Consider the following 20457-nt stretch of genomic DNA (forward strand, 5'->3'; position numbering starts at 1 on the left):
ACCGAATGCTTCTTGTTGCTTTTCAGTTTTCAGCTCAAGAAATTAAACCACACCGCCAACTAGCATCAGAGCTGAGCCATGGGGATCCCTGCCGGAGGTGGCACTGGCAGAAGCTGCGGCAGGGTGGTCGCTGCTGCTGCCTCGCTCGTGTCGCTTATTCAGCTCATCTCAGGTTGCGTTTCTCCGGCGGCGGCGGCCGGAGGCGGAGGGGAGCAGCACGGCGCCAAGTACAAGGACCCGAGGCAGCCGCTGCACGCGCGGGTCGACGACCTGCTGCGGCGGATGACGCTCGCCGAGAGGATCGGGCAGATGTCCCAGATCGACCAGGAGAACGCCACCGCCGCCGTCATCAGCAGCTACTTCATAGGTGCGTAGCTAGAAATTCTCGAAATCCTTTAACCTGCCTGCGTAACCATCGGTGAATCACACGGCTCTGCAGGGAGCGTGCTGAGGGGCGGCGGCAGCGTGCCGGCGGCGGACGCCCCGCCGGAGGCGTGGGTGGAGATGGTGGACGCGATACAGCGCGCGGCGCTGTCGACGCGCCTGGGGATCCCCGCCATGTTCGGCATCGACGCCGTCCACGGCCACGGCTACGTCTACAAGGCCACCGTCTTCCCGCACAACGTCGGCCTCGGATGCACCAGGTAGCTCTCTACCTAGCTAGTAAGCTTGCATTGGCCCGATTCGAGTCGTCTTTGTATACCCCAAATTGTAGAAAAAGCTAGCCCGCCCGGCCGTGCCATTTGAGATCCAAGATCTGAAGTGCCCACATGCTGATGCTTGGCAATTGGCATCATTGAATCAATATATATACAGACTAGCTACACATACTGGTCCGAAACTACCACGTGAAGATTCCTGTGCAAGGTGGTGCTTCGTGTCCGCCTTAATAGCCTCTGCCTATTAAGGTTTCTAATGATCGTTCTGCTTTTCTCTTAGTGAAATACGTGCTCAGGCACGTTCGGGAAAGAAAAAAGATTCATGTGCAACATGGGTTTTGTTATTCTTCGTATATGGGTCGATGTAGTGCGACGCACCCTGGCTATCATAGACCGATCATACATATAGGCTGGGCTATCTCTCAACCTTAGCTCCATCTTGGCATCTTGGTTCATGAATGTGAATCTTTGTATGTCATGCTAGTTACATGGATAAACAACTCGATCACATCTTTGTCTCGATCCTTTTTATATCTTGCATGCACGTAACCAATGTACTAACTCCCAGTGGCGGAGACGGCCAATGAGCTAAGGAGAGGCTCATCCTTCCTCCTCTTTCTTCTTTCTCCTTCCCTCCATCTTTCTCTCCCTTCTTCTTCCTCAAAAATGGTGGAGAGGCGGGGTGGGGGTGGGGGTGGGGGTGGGGGTGGGGGGGGTGTGTGTGGGGGGGGGTGTCGAGCCCCATCCACCCCTGCTCCAAAATATAAGGGATTATGCCAATGCATCCTGGACAAATATTTCAGAATGATAGAATATAGAATTATTTCTAAATGTAATTGTGCTTAATTACTACTCTATGGACTTTGAGAACGCTAGCTGTCGCTTTCCATTACACAATGCTTCATAGTTCAAATACTCCATGCTTGTTCTACCATCAAAGAAAAGAAATTTAATCGTAGTCTGGTCAAAGAATGTTCATTAAGCGTAGTATACTGGTTCAGAGTCCCCGAGCTCGCAAAGAAAATTGGAGCAGCGGTTGCATTGGAGGTCAGGGCCACCGGGATCCCCTTCATATTTGCTCCATGCCTGGCAGTACGCAATCATGATCTCACAATGCTAAAATTAAGCCTTGTAATTTCATCACCAATCTAACCTAAATAAATTTGCAGCAAACCAATGGTCATTTCTTTTTATCTTGTCCTTGATTGTTGTTTTTTTTGTAGGTGTGCAGAGATCTGAGGTGGGGACGGTGCTATGAGAGTTTCAGCGAGGATCCCAAGCTGGTGGAGCAGATGACTTCCATCATCTCAGGCTTCCAAGGAGAAATCCCGCGCGAGCGGCCGCCGAGGCGCCCCGTTCATCGCCGGCAAGCACAACGTGGCTACGTGCGCGAAGCACTACGTCGGAGATGGCGGCACCACCAGGGGAATCAATGAGAACAACACAGTGGCCACCTTCCACCAGCTGCTTGGCATCCACATGCCGCCCTACTACAACGCCGTCATCCAGGGCGTCTCCTGTCTCCACCATCATGGTCTCGTACTCCAGCTGGAACGGGGTCAAGATGCACGCCAACCGCTTCCTTGTTACCGACTTCCTCAAGAATAAGCTCCGATTTAGGGTATGTTAACTCTTTTGGGCACCTTTTTGTCATCATCTTCTTTTTTCCTTGAGACCATTAATTAAAAGCTACTCCTTCCATCTCAAATTATTAGTCAATTTAGCTTTTCTAGATACATCGATTTTGCTATGCATTTAGATAAATCGGTTTAGCTTTTCTAGATACATCGATTTTGAGGAATGTTGAGTACTCTATCCTGCTTGTGATGAGTGAATTGTCAACCGTGCGGTGTGATCGTGCGCTTGGTCTTTGGATTGCAGGTACACGGGCGTCGAGTGTCGACGGGGAGCTGCCGTGGAGGTGCTGTGGCCGATGGACCGTGCGGTGGACGGCGGTGAAGGGCAGCCGGGACCGGAGCTCGGACCGGGCGGCAGCTGTGGCGTCCACTCCTGGATCGAGGGCGCAAGCGGCGACGGAAGGCGGGTTTCTTGGTTTGCGCCACAAAACCAAGGAGGCGGACGGTGGTTGAAGACGCCAAGTCGTGGAGGCACGGGCGTCGGTCTCGGGACTGACGGAGGCGACGGGCGTCGACGGTGTCTAGGGCCTCGCTGCGAGCGAGGAGGTGACGGGCGTCGGGCGGCGTCTAGGGCCGTCAGAAGGCCGAGGCGGGAACGGCGTCTAGGGCCACGGCGTGGAGGCGGGAATCTTCCCGCGCGTGGAGTTTTGGCGGTTTTCTCAAAACCGGCCACCTACCCGGGTTTCGCGGACTCCCCAAAAACCGCGAACTGGATCTTCATCCACACGGCGGCATCGCGGAGAAGACTTCGACTCGAAGAAAGAACCTCGACCGTCGGATGAGTCCTTGTATCTTTTTCCGGTTTTGCCCCTACGGGCTTTCTAGTGTTTATTTGAGTCTAGGGATAATATAGTCTTTTTGGGTGAGAGTTGTTGGGATTAAAAATCCCCTCACCCCCTTCCCCTCTCTCTTCCCAGTTTTTTCTTTCCTCTCGCGCAAGAACAGAAGAGGATGCTCTTCCCGTCGCCCCCTCCCTGGTCTTTCTGTTCCTCCCTCTTCTCCCCTAGGGTTAGGATTTTGTGATGGAAATTTGAGACCTTGTACCATGGATTCGCTGGGAATGGAGGCCCTTCCCTCCTCTTGCCCTCGGGGCGGTTGATTTTGATTCAATTCTTTGTTTCCTTTTGGTTTTCGTTTGGATCTCGCTTGGTCTGGTTGTTGTGCGCAGGCAAGCAGGAGCAGCGGTCCTGGCTGGCGCGTCCAGCAGTGCTAGCAGGCAAGGGCGAGCTGCGCAGGGGCTGCAGCGGCGAGTGCAGAGGGCCCAAGTGCAGCACGCGCGCGCTGAGGAGCGCAGCAGCTGGCAGCGGAGGGCCCAAGTGCAGCACGCGCGCGCTGAGGAGCGCAGCAGCTGGCGGCGGCGCTGCTCTCGGCAAGCGGCGGCGAGCGACGGCCAGCTGTGCAGTGCAAGCGCAGCAGCGCTAGCAGCTGTGCGTTCGGTGCAGGAGGGCCAAGGAGTGGGCCAGCACTTGGGGGTGCGGAGCACACAGCACAACAGCATGCAGCAGCTCGTTGGTGACCTGGTGCAGCACGCAAGGTGAGTTCTTCTTGTGCAGGGAGCCAAGGCGTGGCCTAAGTGTGAGGGGAGATGAAGCTCGACTCAGTCCACGGCGTGCAAGGGACAACCGCATCATCACGCACTCAAGGTGCTCGACTGAATGCACAGCTGGTCTAGAAACAAATCAATTAGCTAGCTTTAGTTAGTTTTATTCTTGCTAATTCTTGTTAGCTTTTGTGTGCTTATTTGTTCTAGGCTTTAGTCATGCACCTAATCACATTCCCGTAGTTTGTTCTTGCTTTATGCCATAATTAATTTCCTGTTTAATTGAAATCAGAAAAACCTCTAAAAATTAGTTGCTAGCCTTTTAATCTTGCTTCCTAGCATGCTAGGGTTAGATTAGTTTTTACTTGAGCAGTTAATCTAGTTTTTGTTCGACTAACCCTCTCGTTTTGGTCTGTTCTAGTTTTGCCTAGTTTCAACTCGCTTTGCTATCTGATTGCGTGTGCTCTCGGGTTTTGCTTCCGTAAGAGTTTTGCGACACTCTGATTGTGTTCCTAGCACTAGCAGCTTGTCCATGCTGCGTAGTGTTGGCACATTTTAGAAGCAGTGGTGTGGTGTTTGTATCAGGACTTTTTTTCCTCTTCGATTTTCGGATCGAATTTGAGGCTCCCTTTCAACCCCCCCCTTCTGGTCGCCTGTCCGGTCCCTCAATTGTTATCAGAGCTTGGTTGAGGTTTTCAGTACCTTAACCGGTTCGAAAACCACTTGGCGACCATGGCGAGTCTTGGTAAGATCCCGGTGTTTTCCGGCGAGGACTATGCCTACTGGAAGGTTCGCATGAGAGCCTTCCTGCAGAGCATGGGAGCCGATGTCTGGGAAATTACCACGAACCAGCTTTACGAGGTGCTTGCTGTTCGGACCACACCTCTCCAGGTGACCCAGCACGAGGCTAACGCCAAGGCCGTCAATGCCTTGTTCGCTGGCGTTTCTCGTGCGGAGTTCTCACGCGTCCAGGGTTTTCAGGAAGCCCACAAAATTTGGACGTGCCTTGAGAACTACCACGATGGTACACCTCAGGTGAAGGCCAGACTGTTCGAGACTCACCGGCGTGAGTACGAGAACTTCACACAGGAGCCGGGTGAGAGCATTGACCTGATGTTCAGTCGTTTTCAGTCGATTGTAAACAAGGTCAATGCGAACAGATCTGCTGGTGCCCTTGAGTACACAGAGCACGAGAAGGCTCTCAAGTTGCTCTACGCACTTGACCGCTCTGTGTGGGATCTCAAGGTGAACACGATCATTGAGTCTACAGGCTATGAGACTCTGACCGTGAACGAGCTTTTCAGCAAGCTCAAGGCCACGGAGGTGGATAACCAGACACGAGCCAAGCTCAATGGTGCCCCTCCTTCCAAGAGCGTTGCTCTTGTGACTGGCCCAGGTGGATCGAGCTCTAACGCTAACTCTACTCTTGGCTTTTCTCTTGCCTCTTTGCCTTCTGTTTCAGATGAGCAGCTGGAGATGCTGGGCGACGGCGACTTGTGCCTCCTCATCAGCAAGTTCCAGTGCGTCTACCACAACAGGCAGAGGAAGAAGAATCCCGGGTGCTACAACTGCGGCGATCTGAACCACTTCATCGCCGATTGCCCCAAGAAGTCCGGCGGTAGCCAGAACAACTCCTTCGACTACTACCGCCACCGCGACCGCGACGAGGGAGGCTCCAACAAGGAGCGTCGGCGCCACAAGCACCGCAGTCGTGACCGGGGAGGACGCTTCGACAAGGAGTCGCTCAAGAAGCGCTTCCAGTACAAGGCCAAGAAGCGGGAGAAGGCCTTCCTGGCGCAGCTCAGCGACCTCGTCAAGAGCTCCGACACCGACCGCTCTTCTTCACCGACCTCCGACGACGACGACAAGAAGAAGAAGAAGCGGGACAAGGAAGCCACCGGCTTCATCGGCCTTTGCTTGGCGGCCGGTCGGCGCAAGGGCTTCTGCACCATGGCGGGCGAAGCCGATGGTGCTCGTGCGTCTTCAGGTGGACATGCTACACCGACGCACGCCGACTCTTCTCCTGGATCCGAGAGTGATTCAGAGGTAAACTCCATGATTGACCTGCTAGATACAGAGGTTAGGGAGTTGTACGCTGCTCTTGACAACCAGAAAAGGCTGCTTAAGGAAGCAGCTAGAGAGCGTAGAAAGCTTAGGGCTGAGCTGGCTTGTGCTAGGGAGAAATCTAGTAAGGATGAGTGCGCTGGCTGCATATCTCACATGAACGATCTTGTTGCTCTCCGTGCCAAGCATGATGAGAACGTCACGAACTTAGATGTTGCTAAGACTTCGCTTGCTGACGTGTCTCATGAGCTCGCTAAGGCCAAGCATGAACTAGAACTGGTTAAGAACGCTCCTATTGTTAGCGATGTGCTTGAATGTGACGAGTGTCCTATCTTTAAATCCGATCTAGCTTCGTTGCAGTCCAAGTTTGCTACTGTTGTGTGCGAGCTAGAGGAGATGAAGTCTAGGCCAGTTCTGCTTGGTGCTTGTAAGCTTTGTCCCACGTTTAGGTCGGAGCTAGATGAGAAGAACGCCTTGATTAAGTCTTTGGGGAAGACTAAGGTCGTGGAGTCTAGCCCACCTATTGACTGCTCGGTTTGCCCTGGTTTGATCTCTGATTTGGATAATCTTGCGGTAGATAAAGCCAACTTGGAGAATGAGAATACTTACCTTAGGGCGATTCTTAGTTGGGTTTCTGCTAGTGAGCCGCAGTTGGGCATGATGATCAAGCAGTTCAAGCGTGGTGATGGGTTTGGGGTCGGTTACACATACACGAAGTCAGACTTTGACAAGTTGTATGGTAAGATAGGCAAGGCTGCTGGAAACACTTCTAGTACGAGCACGCAACCTTCGCTTGTTGACCCCATGGATGGTGTGCTGAAAGAACCACAAAAAGCACCTCCACAGAAGCAGGTTTGGGTTCCAAAGCCCAATGAGCTGAGGAATCCCCTCGACACGCTCCCTGTTGCCACAGCCCATGTTGCCCAGAAGAAGAGGGCTGCTCCTCCCCGTCCGCAGGCTAGGCCTCCACCTCCCAAGCGTGAGGTGAGGTACCACTGCGAGTTCTGTGACAGGGAAGGTCACCTGGAGGAGTTTTGCTTCAGGAGGAAGCGGGCTGTGAGGAGAGAGCAGGAGAGACGGAACGCGGACATGTACTCTGCTCGGGTGCATGGTCTTTCTCGGCGTGGTGATAGGCGAGATGCTAGGGCGCGCCGTGTAGGTGGAGGTCAGGGAGATGGTGGTGGTTACCGTGCTCCAGCAGGTGGTCGCTCTGCCGGCCGTGCTTCTGGTCGTTTTCAGTACGGCTATGGACCACGGGCCCGAGGCTTTGGAGGAGGTTTTGAGGCTCCACGCTTTCCTCGCGGTGGTGATCGTCAGCCTCCCAGTAGACGGGACAGGGGATGCTCTTTGCCTGACTTTGCTTACCCTTCTGTAGAGCAAATGGCTCGTCACTGGTTTGCTTCTCACTTTGCTAACCCCAGTGTCGAGACGTTTGCTCCCCCTATGTCTCGTTGGTGATGCAGGTTGGTGGCTTGGAGAACAAGTGCTCCATGGATATTGGTCTTATGCAGGTTTGATCAAGAATTGATGGTTTTCCAAGGCTGATGGATAGCCCGTGGTGGTTTGTGTATCATATGTACATTTGAGTTTGCCCTTTGAGTTCTTTGTACATTTTCTGCTTGTGACATATTGTAGATTCTTTATCTCATACTTGCTTTGCTTGCTAGGTCTGTACTTGTGCTTTGGTGTTCTAGCCACTCTGTATGCTAGGTTTTGTGATTTTCATTTTGTCATGACTCTTGCTAGCTCAGAATGTGTGCTTTGTCCAGTCCCCTCATGCTTGTATAGCTTTTGTTCCTTAGTTCTGGTTGCTAGCTCAAGTATCTTCTTCATATAGTCTTGCTGCCTTGGTTCATGTTGTTGAGTGCCTTTAGATTATTCTAGGGATATCTTTTGTCTTGATATGTTCTAGAGTGTCTTTTGGTATACCCTTGCATGTGGCTTGACTAACACCTAACCATTTGCTTGAGTCTTGCTCTGGATCTTTGGTGTTTGCTATCTTCTTGTGTCCTAGCTTCTCTTGTGCTAGGTATCACTTGTTGAGGGGGAGCTCTACCTCAGGTGCCTATGATGATCCGGAGTTACTGCGCCGGCTGCAGGCTCCGGCCCATTCTGTTTCGACTACCTCAGCTCAGGAGGACGATCCAGTACCACTACTTCCACTTCGATCGTTCACCTCTACAAGAACCTGTTCGAGCAGAAGGTGGACCCGCTGAGGACGCAGGGGAGCTGACCTCGAGCTTGCTATGCTCTAGGTCCTGCGGGATCTTCATCGAGGTATGTGACTGTTCGGCTTGTACGTTTTCCTCTCAGGATGGACTGGTGGGTTTCTGATTGTTGCCTTTTCCATGGTACTCAGTTGGATTCATTTGGTCTAGTCCTGTGTGTCTTTGAGCCGTTGTATTTGCTGAGTGCTTCATTTGCTTAGTTTTTGGCTTGTCTTTGTCTTTCTCTTAGTTTTAGCTTGGTTAGTTGCATTGTGCATATGCATTGTACATGTCTGCATTTTGCATTGACTCACTTGCACTAGCATTCTTGTATACATTGCTATGATCTTCTAGTGCCTGCTAGTGTGAGTTGATAAATTTGATCATGTATAGCTTGCTCCACTGTGTATATGACATCATCTGAGTTAAGCTATTTTGATTTGAAAATATGAAAACATGATCACCCTGTCTTGGCTACTAGCATGTTAGGGCGTGTTGATATGCTTTGCTATCTTATTCATGCTAGTGTAGCCTTTTGTTCAGCAATTCATACTTGAAATGATCTAAATTTGATAAAATTGCTTGAACTGTTCTTGAAATGGGTTGAAAAGATCCAGGTGGGATTGCTTGTCGTACTGATCGAGCTTTCGGGACGGCTCACTTTGCACTTGTGAGAACCCGGGCAAGGCTGTGCATGACTGAAACGAGTGCTTTAAGCTTCTGATTGTCTTTTGGCATAGGCTTGGCCTCGTTGCTAAGTGAAGCATGACAAGCTTTCAACCCCTGGCATTAAGAAATGTTTGCTGTAAATTTGATTAAAAAATGAAAGTTGGCAACTTGTTTTGGCTGGTTTGCCTCACCTGTATGAGTTTGATTAGCACTGTTTTTCATTCCCTACTTGTTAGTGCTAGATCATGGGTGATGCTTTTATTTCTCCTAAACTGATCTTGCCTAGCTCTAGTCTGATTTGATATACCCTGTTGAGCTAGATGCAGGTCTTGTTTATGGATGCACACGTGCTTGAGACTAGATGTTGCTCATATCTTTGTATCCCTGAATGCTTTCACTTACACCTCCTGCATTGCATTCATTGCATAGCATCTGTTCAGGGAGAGTCTCAGCTTTAGGGGGAGCTTTAGGTCTTTTTAGCCTTGATGTGTGCATGTGCCAACAAGGGGGAGAATTTTGGGAGAAGTGATCGAACAAGGGGGAGACCTGTTTGGTTTTTGATAAACTTGTTGTGCACAGGGCTTTTGAGAGTGCATCATTTTGGGAGAGTTGCACTTGTGAGAGGGAAAAATTTTGCTTGGGGAGTTTCTGCTTTGGTTTTGGCTCCTGGTTTTCTCATTTTCCCTCTGCTTCTTGCATGACTGCGTCGAGCATTTCCTCTGTCTTTGAGGAGTCATGTTTTGGCTTTTGATCGATTGCGTCGAGCTGTTGCCCTTGTCTTAGGGGATCGATCTTTGCTTGAGTAAGTGACTGTTCTTGCCTTTCTGAGCTTTTTGTCACTTGCTTGAGTTCTTCTCTTTCGTGCTTCTTTGTTCTTCTTTGTTTTCACTTCTCTTGACTCGTTTGTGGTGTGTTGACAATGCACTCATCAAGGGGGAGATTGAGGAATGTTGAGTACTCTATCCTGCTTGTGATGAGTGAATTGTCAACCGTGCGGTGTGATCGTGCGCTTGGTCTTTGGATTGCAGGTACACGGGCATCGAGTGTCGACGGGGAGCTGCCGTGGAGGTGCTATGCCCGATGGACCGTGCGGTGGACGGCGGTGAAGGGCAGCCGGGACCGGAGCTCGGACCGGGCGGCAGCTGTGGCGTCCACTCCTGGATCGAGGGCGCAAGCGGCGACGGAAGGCGGGTTTCTTGGTTTGCGCCACAAAACCAAGGAGGCGGACGGCGGTTGAAGACGCCAAGTCGTGGAGGCACGGGCGTCGGTCTCGGGACTGACGGAGGCGACGGGCGTCGACGGCGTCTAGGGCCTCGCTGCGAGCGAGGAGGTGACGGGCGTCGGGCGGCGTCTAGGGCCGTCAGAAGGCCGAGGCGGGAACGGCGTCTAGGGCCACGGCGTGGAGGCGGGAATCTTCCCGCACGTGGAGTTTTGGCGGTTTTCTCAAAACCGGCCACCTACCCGGGTTTCGCGGACTCCCCAAAAACCGCGAACCGGATCTTCATCCACACGGCGGCATCGCGGAGAAGACTTCGACTCGAAGAAAGAACCTCGACCGTCGGATGAGTCCTTGTATCTTTTTCCGGTTTTGCCCCTACGGGCTTTCTAGTGTTTATTTGAGTCTAGGGATAATATAGTCTTTTTGGGTGAGAGTTGTTGGGATTAAAAATCCCCTCACCCCCTTCCCCTCTCTCTTCCCAGTTTTTTCTTTCCTCTCGCGCAAGAACAGAAGAGGCTGCTCTTCCCGTCGCCCCCTCCCTGGTCTTTCTGTTCCTCCCTCTTCTCCCCTAGGGTTAGGATTTTGTGATGGAAATTTGAGACCTTGTACCATGGATTCGCTGGGAATGGAGGCCCTTCCCTCCTCTTGCCCTCGGGGCGGTTGATTTTGATTCAATTCTTTGTTTCCTTTTGGTTTTCGTTTGGATCTCGCTTGGTCTGGTTGTTGTGCGCAGGCAAGCAGGAGCAGCGGTCCTGGCTGGCGCGTCCAGCAGTGCTAGCAGGCAAGGGCGAGCTGCGCAGGGGCTGCAGCGGCGAGTGCAGAGGGCCCAAGTGCAGCACGCGCGCGCTGAGGAGCGCAGCAGCTGGCAGCGGAGGGCCCAAGTGCAGCACGCGCGCGCTGAGGAGCGCAGCAGCTGGCGGCGGCGCTGCTCTCGGCAAGCGGCGGCGAGCGACGGCCAGCTGTGCAGTGCAAGCGCAGCAGCGCTAGCAGCTGTGCGTTCGGTGCAGGAGGGCCAAGGAGTGGGCCAGCACTTGGGGGTGCGGAGCACACAGCACAGCAGCATGCAGCAGCTCGTTGGTGACCTGGTGCAGCACGCAAGGTGAGTTCTTCTTGTGCAGGGAGCCAAGGCATGGCCTAAGTGTGAGGGGAGATGAAGCTCGACTCAGTCCACGGCGTGCAAGGGACAACCGCATCATCACGCACTCAAGGTGCTCGACTGAATGCACAGCCGGTCTAGAAACAAATCAATTAGCTAGCTTTAGTTAGTTTTATTCTTGCTAATTCTTGTTAGCTTTTGTGTGCTTATTTGTTCTAGGCTTTAGTCATGCACCTAATCACATTCCCGTAGTTTGTTCTTGCTTTATGCCATAATTAATTTCCTGTTTAATTGAAATCAGAAAAACCTCTAAAAATTAGTTGCTAGCCTTTTAATCTTGCTTCCTAGCATGCTAGGGTTAGATTAGTTTTTACTTGAGCAGTTAATCTAGTTTTTGTTCGACTAACCCTCTCGTTTTGGTCTGTTCTAGTTTTGCCTAGTTTCAACTCGCTTTGCTATCTGATTGCGTGTGCTCTCGGGTTTTGCTTCCGTAAGAGTTTTGCGACACTCTGATTGTGTTCCTAGCACTAGCAGCTTGTCCATGCTGCGTAGTGTTGGCACATTTTAGAAGCAGTGGTGTGGTGTTTGTATCAGGACTTTTTTTTCCTCTTCGATTTTCGGATCGAATTTGAGGCTTCCTTTCAACCCCCCCCCTTCTGGTCGCCTGTCCGGTCCCTCAATTGTTATCAGAGCTTGGTTGAGGTTTTCAGTACCTTTACCGGTTCGAAAACCACTTGGCGACCATGGCGAGTCTTGGTAAGATCCCGGTGTTTTCCGGCGAGGACTATGCCTACTGGAAGGTTCGCATGAGAGCCTTCCTGCAGTGCATGGGAGCCGATGTCTGGGAAATTACCACGAACCAGCTTTACGAGGTGCTTGCTGTTCGGACCACACCTCTCCAGGTGACCCAGCACGAGGCTAACGCCAAGGCCGTCAATGCCTTGTTCGCTGGCGTTTCTCGTGCGGAGTTCTCACGCGTCCAGGGTTTTCAGGAAGCCCACAAAATTTGGACGTGCCTTGAGAACTACCACGATGGTACACCTCAGGTGAAGGCCAGACTGTTCGAGACTCACCGGCGTGAGTACGAGAACTTCACACAGGAGCCGGGTGAGAGCATTGACCTGATGTTCAGTCGTTTTCAGTCGATTGTGAACAAGGTCAATGCGAACAGATCTGCTGGTGCCCTTGAGTACACAGAGCACGAGAAGGCTCTCAAAGTTGCTCTACGCACTTGACCGCTCTATGTGGGATCTCAAGGTGAACACGATCATTGAGTCTACAGGCTATGAGACTCTGACCGTGAACGAGCTTTTCAGCAAGCTCAAGGCCACGGAGGTGGATAACCAGACACGAGCCAAGCTCAATGGTGCCCCTCCTTCCAAGAGCGTCGCTCTTGTGACTGGCCCAGGTGGATCGAGCTCTAACGCTAACTCTACTCTTGGCTTTTCTCTTGCCTCTTTGCCTTCTGTTTCAGATGAGCAGCTGGAGACGCTGGGCGACGACGACTTGTGCCTCCTCATCAGCAAGTTCCAGTGCGTCTACCACAACAGGCAGAGGAAGAAGAATCCCGGGTGCTACAACTGCGGCGATCTGAACCACTTCATCGCCGATTGCCCCAAGAAGTCCGGCGGTGGCCAGAACAACTCCTTCGACTACTACCGCCACCGCGACCGCGACGAGGGAGGCTCCAACAAGGAGCGTCGGCGCCACAAGCACCGCAGTCGTGACCGGGGAGGACGCTTCGACAAGGAGTCGCTCAAGAAGCGCTTCCAGTACAAGGCCAAGAAGCGGGAGAAGGCCTTCCTGGCGCAGCTCAGCGACCTCGTCAAGAGCTCCGACACCGACCGCTCTTCTTCACCGACCTCCGACGACGACAACAAGAAGAAGAAGAAGCGGGACAAGGAAGCCACCGGCTTCATCGGCCTTTGCTTGGCGGCCGGTCGGCGCAAGGGCTTCTGCACCATGGCGGGCGAAGCCGATGGTGCTCGTGCGTCTTCAGGTGGACATGCTACACCGACGCACGCCGACTCTTCTCCTGGATCCGAGAGTGATTCAGAGGTAAACTCCATGATTGACCTGCTAGATACAGAGGTTAGGGAGTTGTACGCTGCTCTTGACAACTAGAAAAGGCTGCTTAAGGAAGCAGCTAGAGAGCGTAGAAAGCTTAGGGCTGAGCTGGCTTGTGCTAGGGAGAAATCTAGTGAGGATGAGTGCGCTGGCTGCATATCTCACATGAACGATCTTGTTGCTCTCCGTGCCAAGCATGATGAGAACGTCGCGAACTTAGATGTTGCTAAGACTTCGCTTGCTGACGTGTCTCATGAGCTCGCTAAGGCCAAGCATGAACTAGAACTGGTTAAGAACGCTCCTATTGTTAGCGATGTGCTTGAATGTGACGAGTGTCCTATCTTTAAATCCGATCTAGCTTCGTTGCAGTCCAAGTTTGCTACTGTTGTGTGCGAGCTAGAGGAGATGAAGTCTAGGCCAGTTCTGCTTGGTGCTTGTAAGCTTTGTCCCACGTTTAGGTCGGAGCTAGATGAGAAGAACGCCTTGATTAAGTCTTTGGGGAAGACTAAGGTCGTGGAGTCTAGCCCACCTATTGACTGCTCGGTTTGCCCTGGTTTGATCTCTGATTTGGATAATCTTGCAGTAGATAAAGCCAACTTGGAGAATGAGAATACTTACCTTAGGGCGATTCTTAGTTGGGTTTCTGCTAGTGAGCCGCAGTTGGGCATGATGATCAAGCAGTTCAAGCGTGGTGATGGGTTTGGGGTCGGTTACACATACACGAAGTCAGACTTTGACAAGTTGTATGGTAAGATAGGCAAGGCTGCTGGAAACACTTCTAGTACGAGCACGCAACCTTCGCTTGTTGACCCCATGGATGGTGTGCTGAAAGAACCACAAAAAGCACCTCCACAGAAGCAGGTTTGGGTTCCAAAGCCCAATGAGCTGAGGAATCCCCTCGACACGCTCCCTGTTGCCACAGCCCATGTTGCCCAGAAGAAGAGGGCTGCTCCTCCCCGTCCGCAGGCTAGGCCTCCACCTCCCAAGCGTGAGGTGAGGTACCACTGCGAGTTCTGTGACAGGGAAGGTCACCTGGAGGAGTTTTGCTTCAGGAGGAAGCGGGCTGTGAGGAGAGAGCAGGAGAGACGGAACGCGGACATGTACTCTGCTCGGGTGCATGGTCTTTCTCGGCGTGGTGATAGGCGAGATGCTAGGGCGCGCCGTGTAGGTGGAGGTCAGGGAGATGGTGGTGGTTACCGTGCTCCAGCAGGTGGTCGCTCTGCCGGCCGTGCTTCTGGTCGTTTTCAGTACGGCTATGGACCACGGGCCCGAGGCTTTGGAGGAGGTTTTGAGGCTCCACGCTTTCCTCGCGGTGGTGATCGTCAGCCTCCCAGTAGACGGGACAGGGGATGCTCTTTGCCTGACTTTGCTTACCCTTCTGTAGAGCAAATGGCTCGTCACTGGTTTGCTTCTCACTTTGCTAACCCCAGTGTCGAGACGTTTGCTCCCCCTATGTCTCGTTGGTGATGCAGGTTGGTGGCTTGGAGAACAAGTGCTCCATGGATATTGGTCTTATGCAGGTTTGATCAAGAATTGATGGTTTTCCAAGGCTGATGGATAGCCCGTGGTGGTTTGTGTATCATATGTACATTTGAGTTTGCCCTTTGAGTTCTTTGTACATTTTCTGCTTGTGACATATTGTAGATTCTTTATCTCATACTTGCTTTGCTTGCTAGGTCTGTACTTGTGCTTTGGTGTTCTAGCCACTCTGTATGCTAGGTTTTGTGATTTTCATTTTGTCATGACTCTTGCTAGCTCAGAATGTGTGCTTTGTCCAGTCCCCTCATGCTTGTATAGCTTTTGTTCCTTAGTTCTGGTTGCTAGCTCAAGTATCTTCTTCATATAGTCTTGCTGCCTTGGTTCATGTTGTTGAGTGCCTTTAGATTATTCTAGGGATATCTTTTGTCTTGATATGTTCTAGAGTGTCTTTTGGTATACCCTTGCATGTGGCTTGACTAACACCTAACCATTTGCTTGAGTCTTGCTCTGGATCTTTGGTGTTTGCTATCTTCTTGTGTCCTAGCTTCTCTTGTGCTAGGTATCACTTGTTGAGGGGGAGCTCTACCTCAGGTGCCTATGATGATCCGGAGTTACTGCGCCGGCTGCAGGCTCCGGCCCATTCTGTTTCGACTACCTCAGCTCAGGAGGACGATCCAGTACCACTACTTCCACTTCGATCGTTCACCTCTACAAGAACCTGTTCGAGCAGAAGGTGGACCCGCTGAGGACGCAGGGGAGCTGACCTCGAGCTTGCTATGCTCTAGGTCCTGCGGGATCTTCATCGAGGTATGTGACTGTTCGGCTTGTACGTTTTCCTCTCAGGATGGACTGGTGGGTTTCTGATTGTTGCCTTTTCCATGGTACTCAGTTGGATTCATTTGGTCTAGTCCTGTGTGTCTTTGAGCCGTTGTATTTGCTGAGTGCTTCATTTGCTTAGTTTTTGGCTTGTCTTTGTCTTTCTCTTAGTTTTAGCTTGGTTAGTTGCATTGTGCATATGCATTGTACATGTCTGCATTTTGCATTGACTCACTTGCACTAGCATTCTTGTATACATTGCTATGATCTTCTAGTGCCTGCTAGTGTGAGTTGATAAATTTGATCATGTATAGCTTGCTCCACTGTGTATATGACATCATCTGAGTTAAGCTATTTTGATTTGAAAATATGAAAACATGATCACCCTGTCTTGGCTACTAGCATGTTAGGGCGTGTTGATATGCTTTGCTATCTTATTCATGCTAGTGTAGCCTTTTGTTCAGCAATTCATACTTGAAATGATCTAAATTTGATAAAATTGCTTGAACTGTTCTTGAAATGGGTTGAAAAGATCCAGGTGGGATTGCTTGTCGTACTGATCGAGCTTTCGGGACGGCTCACTTTGCACTTGTGAGAACCCGGGCAAGGCTGTGCATGACTGAAACGAGTGCTTTAAGCTTCTGATTGTCTTTTGGCATAGGCTTGGCCTCGTTGCTAAGTGAAGCATGACAAGCTTTCAACCCCTGGCATTAAGAAATGTTTGCTGTAAATTTGATTAAAAAATGAAAGTTGGCAACTTGTTTTGGCTGGTTTGCCTCACCTGTATGAGTTTGATTAGCACTGTTTTTCATTCCCTACTTGTTAGTGCTAGATCATGGGTGATGCTTTTATTTCTCCTAAACTGATCTTGCCTAGCTCTAGTCTGATTTGATATACCCTGTTGAGCTAGATGCAGGTCTTGTTTATGGATGCACACGTGCTTGAGACTAGATGTTGCTCATATCTTTGTATCCCTGAATGCTTTCACTTACACCTCCTGCATTGCATTCATTGCATAGCATCTGTTCAGGGAGAGTCTCAGCTTTAGGGGGAGCTTTAGGTCTTTTTAGCCTTGATGTGTGCATGTGCCAACAAGGGGGAGAATTTTGGGAGAAGTGATCGAACAAGGGGGAGACCTGTTTGGTTTTTGATAAACTTGTTGTGCACAGGGCTTTTGAGAGTGCATCATTTTGGGAGAGTTGCACTTGTGAGAGGGAAAAATTTTGCTTGGGGAGTTTCTGCTTTGGTTTTGGCTCCTGGTTTTCTCATTTTCCCTCTGCTTCTTGCATGACTGCGTCGAGCATTTCCTCTGTCTTTGAGGAGTCATGTTTTGGCTTTTGATCGATTGCGTCGAGCTGTTGCCCTTGTCTTAGGGGATCGATCTTTGCTTGAGTAAGTGACTGTTCTTGCCTTTCTGAGCTTTTTGTCACTTGCTTGAGTTCTTCTCTTTCGTGCTTCTTTGTTCTTCTTTGTTTTCACTTCTCTTGACTCGTTTGTGGTGTGTTGACAATGCACTCATCAAGGGGGAGATTGAGGAATGTTGAGTACTCTATCCTGCTTGTGATGAGTGAATTGTCAACCGTGCGGTGTGATCGTGCGCTTGGTCTTTGGATTGCAGGTACACGGGCATCGAGTGTCGACGGGGAGCTGCCGTGGAGGTGCTATGCCCGATGGACCGTGCGGTGGACGGCGGTGAAGGGCAGCCGGGACCGGAGCTCGGACCGGGCGGCAGCTGTGGCGTCCACTCCTGGATCGAGGGCGCAAGCGGCGACGGAAGGCGGGTTTCTTGGTTTGCGCCACAAAACCAAGGAGGCGGACGGCGGTTGAAGACGCCAAGTCGTGGAGGCACGGGCGTCGGTCTCGGGACTGACGGAGGCGACGGGCGTCGATGGCGTCTAGGGCCTCGCTGCGAGCGAGGAGGTGACGGGCGTCGGGCGGCGTCTAGGGCCGTCAGAAGGCCGAGGCGGGAACGGCGTCTAGGGCCACGGCGTGGAGGCGGGAATCTTCCCGCACGTGGAGTTTTGGCGGTTTTCTCAAAACCGGCCACCTACCCGGGTTTCGCGGACTCCCCAAAAACCGCGAACCGGATCTTCATCCACACGGCGGCATCGCGGAAAAGACTTCAACTCGAAGAAAGAACCTCGACCGTCGGATGAGTCCTTGTATCTTTTTCCGGTTTTGCCCCTACGGGCTTTCTAGTGTTTATTTGAGTCTAGGGATAATATAGTCTTTTTGGGTGAGAGTTGTTGGGATTAAAAATCCCCTCACCCCCTTCCCCTCTCTCTTCCCAGTTTTTTCTTTCCTCTCGCGCAAGAACAGAAGAGGCTGCTCTTCCCGTCGCCCCCTCCCTGGTCTTTCTGTTCCTCCCTCTTCTCCCCTAGGGTTAGGATTTTGTGATGGAAATTTGAGACCTTGTACCATGGATTCGCTGGGAATGGAGGCCCTTCCCTCCTCTTGCCCTCGGGGCGGTTGATTTTGATTCAATTCTTTGTTTCCTTTTGGTTTTCGTTTGGATCTCGCTTGGTCTGGTTGTTGTGCGCAGGCAAGCAGGAGCAGCGGTCCTGGCTGGCGCGTCCAGCAGTGCTAGCAGGCAAGGGCGAGCTGCGCAGGGGCTGCAGCGGCGAGTGCAGAGGGCCCAAGTGCAGCACGCGCGCGCTGAGGAGCGCAGCAGCTGGCGGCGGCGCTGCTCTCGGCAAGCGGCGGCGAGCGACGGCCAGCTGTGCAGTGCAAGCGCAGCAGCGCTAGCAGCTGTGCGTTCGGTGCAGGAGGGCCAAGGAGTGGGCCAGCACTTGGGGGTGTGGAGCACACAGCACAACAGCATGCAGCAGCTCGTTGGTGACCTGGTGCAGCACGCAAGGTGAGTTCTTCTTGTGCAGGGAGCCAAGGCGTGGCCTAAGTGTGAGGGGAGATGAAGCTCGACTCAGTCCACGGCGTGCAAGGGATAGCCGCATCATCACGCACTCAAGGTGCTCGACTGAATGCACAGCCGGTCTAGAAACAAATCAATTAGCTAGCTTTAGTTAGTTTTATTCTTGCTAATTCTTGTTAGCTTTTGTGTGCTTATTTGTTCTAGGCTTTAGTCATGCACCTAATCACATTCCCGTAGTTTGTTCTTGCTTTATGCCATAATTAATTTCCTGTTTAATTGAAATCAGACAAACCTCTAAAAATTAGTTGCTAGCCTTTTAATCTTGCTTCCTAGCATGCTAGGGTTAGATTAGTTTTTACTTGAGCAGTTAATCTAGTTTTTGTTCGACTAACCCTCTCGTTTTGGTCTGTTCTAGTTTTGCCTAGTTTCAACTCGCTTTGCTATCTGATTGCGTGTGCTCTCGGGTTTTGCTTCCGTAAGAGTTTTGCGACACTCTGATTGTGTTCCTAGCACTAGCAGCTTGTCCATGCTGCGTAGTGTTGGCACATTTTAGAAGCAGTGGTGTGGTGTTTGTATCAGGACTTTTTTTTCCTCTTCGATTTTCGGATCGAATTTGAGGCTCCCATTCAACCCCCCTTCTGGTCGCCTGTCGGGTCCCTCAGATTTTGCTATGCATCTAGATATATATCCAGATGCGTAGCAAAAATTATGCAACTGGAAAAGCCAAAACGACTAATAATTTGGGACGGCGAGAGACTACTTTCATCCTAAAATATAAGGGATCTAGTGAGAAACATATATGGGTAGTAGAACTGGGGAATTTTTATAGGTTTGTCTACTACATACCTAGAGTAAATTCTCAATTTCTCATGTGCATATCTCAGGGTTTTGTGATCTCCGATTGGCTAGGACTTGATAGGATCACAAGCCCAGAGCATGCCGACTACCCTCTCTCCATCAAGCTTGGCATCCTTGCTGGCATTGACATGGTAAGCCATTACCCATAATGACCGTTCCGATTGGAGATGATTAAGAAAGATACATAGTAAATGGTTAATCATGCGTCACTAATGACTGTCCCCCCAGGTCATGATTCCATACCAGTACAAGGAGTTCAGGGACGATCTCACGACGTTGGTGCAGAACGGGACCATCCCGATGAGCCGGATCGACGACGCCGCCCGCCGGATCCTCCGCGTCAAGTTCACCTCGGGCCTCTTCTCGAGAACCCCTACGCCGACACCAGCCTCGCCGGCGAGCTCGGGAAGCAGGAGCACCGCGACCTGGCGCGCGAGGCCGTGCGCAAGTCCCTCGTCCTGCTCAAGAACGGCAAGCCCGGCGACAAGCCGCTCCTGCCGCTGCCGAAGAAGGCCCACGGCGGCAGCCACGCCGACGACCTCGGCAGCCAGTGCGGCGGCTGGACCATCAAGTGGCAGGGCCTCACGGGGAACAACCTCACCGCCGGGACCACCATCCTCGACGGCATCAAGCGCACCGTCGGGCCCGCGGGCACCGACGTCGTCTACGCCGAGAGCCCCGACGCCGGCTTCATCCAGCGGAGCAAGGGTCGGTTCGACCACGCAGTCGTCGTCGTGGGCGAGCATCCCTACGCCGAGACGGCAGGCGACAACCTGAACCTGACCATCCCGGCGCCGGGGCCGGCCGTCATCCGGAACGTGTGTGCCGGCATCAGGTGCGTCGTGGTGCTCGTCTCCGGGCGGCCGCTGGTGGTGGAGCCGTACATCGACGCCGTCGACGCGCTGGTGGCAGCGTGGCTGCCGGGGACGGAGGGGCAGGGCGTCGCCGACGCGCTGTTCGGCGACTACGGGTTCACCGGGAAGCTGTCGCGGACGTGGTTCCGGTCGGTGGAGCAGCTGCCGATGAACGTCGGCGACGCGCACTACGACCCCCCTGTTCCCGTTCGGGTTCGGGCTCGAGACGCGGCCGCTGAAAGCTTAACTAGTTTCGGAATATGCACGCCGTCATTTTTGCATCATCTTGGTTAGGTGGTTTCCGACCATTTTAGTTGATCGCCGCGGTAATGTGAAGCTTTCCACCTCCGTCGATTTCAAGTTTCTGGGTTCAAATAAAGATGTTAGGCTCGCTTTCTTTCTAGCGAAGTGCATATAGTAGTA

At 52.0% G+C, this 20457-nt stretch overlaps 1 pseudogene; it reads left to right on the plus strand.

The window, feature by feature from the left end:
- Nucleotides 1-267: 267 nt before the first annotated feature.
- Nucleotides 268-20281, plus strand: LOC120713135 (annotated as a pseudogene).
- The last annotated feature ends 176 nt before the right edge of the window (nt 20282-20457 follow it).

This window comes from Panicum virgatum, chromosome 1K (genome assembly GCF_016808335.1).
Source record: "Panicum virgatum strain AP13 chromosome 1K, P.virgatum_v5, whole genome shotgun sequence".
Taxonomy (NCBI): domain Eukaryota; kingdom Viridiplantae; phylum Streptophyta; class Magnoliopsida; order Poales; family Poaceae; genus Panicum; species Panicum virgatum.